At 33.4% G+C, this 3,821-nt stretch overlaps 1 non-coding gene across 1 annotated transcript; it reads left to right on the top strand.

The window, feature by feature from the left end:
* Window positions 1-623: 623 nt before the first annotated feature.
* On the top strand, window positions 624-705 carry Trnas-gcu (transfer RNA serine (anticodon GCU)). The gene has a single exon. It is a non-coding gene; the product is annotated as a tRNA-Ser (tRNA).
* Window positions 706-3,821: the final 3,116 nt, after the last annotated feature.

Raw genomic sequence — 3,821 nt, 5'->3', positions numbered from 1 at the left:
TAGTGAGTATAATCTTACAATGACTTTCTTATGGTATCTTACATAAATGTCGAGATAATTTGGTCTTTACTCATTCAGCACTTACATTTAATGCTATGCCAATGTGTTGTTATTGTTGTTGTTGTTGTGGCTGCTTTATTGTTTGTTGTTTTGTTTGTGTTTTTTGTGGACTTGGATGGACTTAACTTAAGGCGAAAATTTATCGACGAAATTGTAATCGAAATGAAATGAGGGTCAAACAAATTTGCAAATTTGATTTCTAAAAGTGTTCAATAAATCGTCCACGTGCCCTACATTTATATAAGAACTCAATAAGAAAAAGTGCAGATCGTCAAAGAAAACGACAGTGCAAATTACAAACTGCCATCTTATATGTACACTTCAATTCAATATATTTATTGCATAAAATATGTAACACATTTATAGCGAACAATACATGAAATACAATGGAAATGTATGGATTTTACTTACGCTTATACATGTACAAATTACAACTCATACAGAATAATATGACAATGTTTACGTGATGAAAAATCACGTACATTTATTGTAAAAAAACAAAGCTGTTACATTGCGTATATACTAAACCTTTATTTTAATAGAATTTATTAGTCAGCATATAAGACGAGGTGGCCGAGTGGTTAAGGCGATGGACTGCTAATCCATTGGGCTCTGCCCGCGTGGGTTCGAATCCCATCCTCGTCGTGTTTTTTTTTTTTTTTTGTCAATTTCTAAGTTTTATCTTTAACTCACCCATCAGTAAAGGACAAATTATTTGATTTTTGGACTATACACCTATTTATACGAAAGTTCGTGCTTATAAAAAGTTTTCCTTCTATTCAACCAATTTCAATGACAAATTTACAAGTAATTCGTTCCCGAACAGACTTAATGCATATTTTTCAGGACGAACATCCATACTAAAAACTGCGGATGTCTGCTGTTAGTGTTCTAAAAATAAGCTCATCTACATTAAACATGGACAGTTTCACAAAGTTCCCCGGTATTGTTTGTGTGTTTTATGGTAACTTCATTAACATGCACAATTAACTTAATTCCTTGCAAAAAAATCTTAAAATAAGCAAAATTATGGAACAGAATTAGTGCATTTATTCCATCTTGCTTTATGATATTGGGACTTACATTATGCTTGCTTCTATACTTCTTTATGACAATGAAAACCTGCGTTTTGCTGAATTCAATCATGCCTTATTATTACTGAATGCACTTTCATGTAATTGCAACCTTATGTGTTCCCTACTAAACCATCACACTCGCATATTTTAATATGCTATATGTTTAATTGCATCTTTTATAAAGATCAACGTATTATGTTTGGTGTTTAAGATAACATTCTTTGCTTGTTCTTGATATAACTAAATGTCACATGGTTAGTTTCTGTCAGTACCTTTAATTTGCCTTATATTGTCGACATTATGTCACAATAAATTATTAATTTTGATCAATAATTGGCGAATTTGATGTGTCTTAGCATTCATATGCTTCAATATATTCACTGATTACAAATATAATGCAATATAGGATCACTGCGCATCGACAACGAAGATGACAACGATAGCGATATTATAGTCGCATGTGACAGTACGCACTAAGCAGTTGGCAGTAAGCATAATGCGAGTTGCAATAATTTGTGTTCGTATTATGACAGCAGGTGTCGCTTTATCGGTACATCCCGTTATTTTCCGCATGATCCCGTATTTTGGCACGTGGAGTAAAACAAATTTACGTCCCCTTTATACAGGGGCGTATACAGAATAGTGTTAGTTGGAGACTAACATGTAAAGGGAAAATTTACTGGAAAACAAGGGAACACGATGCGACAGACGAAAAGTGCGTGTTTTTGAAGATTCCGCCAGCATGTGAAAAAAATGTTATAGATTTCTTTAATAACTCATCCTACAAGTGGCAACTCACCTCTTATATAATTGTTTACATTTCTTTTTGGGCGTGTGTGATAGTCGTATGAGCAATAGTGAAATTGAATTTTAAGATATACTATGCTCAAACTTACGGTGGCACAAAGGTGACATGTGTGTGTTTTTATTTATCTCATGCGCACGAGATACTATGTCGTGGCCACGGGTTACTAAGTCGTGACCACGAGATAGTTAAGTCGTGGGAACGAGATATTTAATAACCAATCAAATTACACTATTTATATGAATTTTCCTAACAAGGATGCCCCTACTTCTCCTGTCCGTAAAAGTACGTACATTCATACAAGTTATTGATTGGTCAAAGATTTAGCGTCATTGTGACCCTGATTTCTGACCAAATTGCCTAAAAATTATTAGATGTCATCTACTGATCTTTTTAGGTTATATAAACTACAGCTTATTCTTTCTAAATCATTCATCGATTAGACAATGATTTTACATGAAGTGTCATGTTTGTCTGACCTGTGACCTCAAACATCCTCATAGGATATCTACTGTCCATGGGCAATGTCCCTACCCAATAAAATAAACCAGGACTAAGTCCCTCTCAAATGTTAACAGGCCGTTGTACGTACAAAATGACCAATTCTATCATAGAATTATTCCAACAAAGGGCTATAACTAAGTCAAAATTAATGTATGGTTTATGGGCCTGATGATCCTTAAGACATGTATCAAGTTCAAAGTGAACACTTCAGTATTTTCAAAAAAATAATGTTGCACGTAAATCTTTAAACAGAAATTTTCTAAGTTTAGAAAATCATGGTGTAATCTGATTAAATTATTTCGTCTGCACGACACAGTTATCTCGTTCCCACGACTAAAACGATCTAGTAACTCGTGGCCACGACTTAGTAGTTAATACAGTTCAAACTTGATTTTTTTTTCTGTAGAATAAAATAAATATAATTTTGCTTCATACAAATATTGTGCTTTCAATCCTTTACACTGTAAGTGGGCAGTATGAATATACATTCGTAAACGTATAGTGTTTTTACAAAAAAAAATATATAGAGGTTCTTTTAAAGACAGACACAACTTTACTTGACCCGTAATAAGGAAAGCAGATTCCTATACATTATGTGTATGTGTTTTTGTATTTTCTGATCGCAAAATCAGTAAATACATAGCTAACATCCACGGTCTAACACAAAATTTCCTCACAGACCTAACAACGCAAAGTAGTTCTCACTCAAAACTGCTTAAAACCCAGCAATTTAAAGAAATAATAATTTTTAATGTAGGCATTGAACGAATTACAGTGCATTAAAAGTTTACATTAGTCAATAGAAATATGAGGTTACAATCACAAATTCCGCGGATGAATATCTTTTTTACCCAATGAAAAATGTTCCACTATTTCCGTAAAGCTTAATCAATGAAAATGCTATTTTTAGCTATGTCTATTACCGAATACTCCAGAGCGTAGCACACAAATAAATCTGACTGTCGAGTAATGGAATATATACATGTCGGACTGTTTTGGCGAGAAGATTTTCGCTAAATTATTTTCATCAGTGTTTAACAACAGGTTTATCGTGAACAAAATACCTCGAAATAAATAAGGATTACAAATACGAAATGAAAATTCTCAATTTTAGAACTACAATATATTTGTTTTTATTCACGCTACATACGTATTACTTCACTGTGGTGCAGAGGTAGCGCGCTCGTTTAAGGTGTGAGAGGCCTGAGGTTAAAATCCTTGTCGAGGCAACATTTTTTTTGAAGTGGCCTTTTTAAGGAAGTTGCCACGATATGCAAGGATAAAGTGTGGCTGTAATAAAAAATGAAAAATGATTTTTGATGCAACTCTAAGCATGCAAAATTCCATATGTATCAATCACAAACTGCATGTTAAAC

The sequence above is a fragment of the Ruditapes philippinarum genome, unplaced genomic scaffold, assembly GCF_026571515.1.
Source record: "Ruditapes philippinarum isolate M1 unplaced genomic scaffold, ASM2657151v2 ctg60_1_1_1_1, whole genome shotgun sequence".
NCBI lineage: Eukaryota > Metazoa > Mollusca > Bivalvia > Venerida > Veneridae > Ruditapes > Ruditapes philippinarum.
The sequence above is the reverse complement of the archived record's forward strand: the minus strand, read 5'-3'. Positions and strand labels throughout refer to the sequence as shown.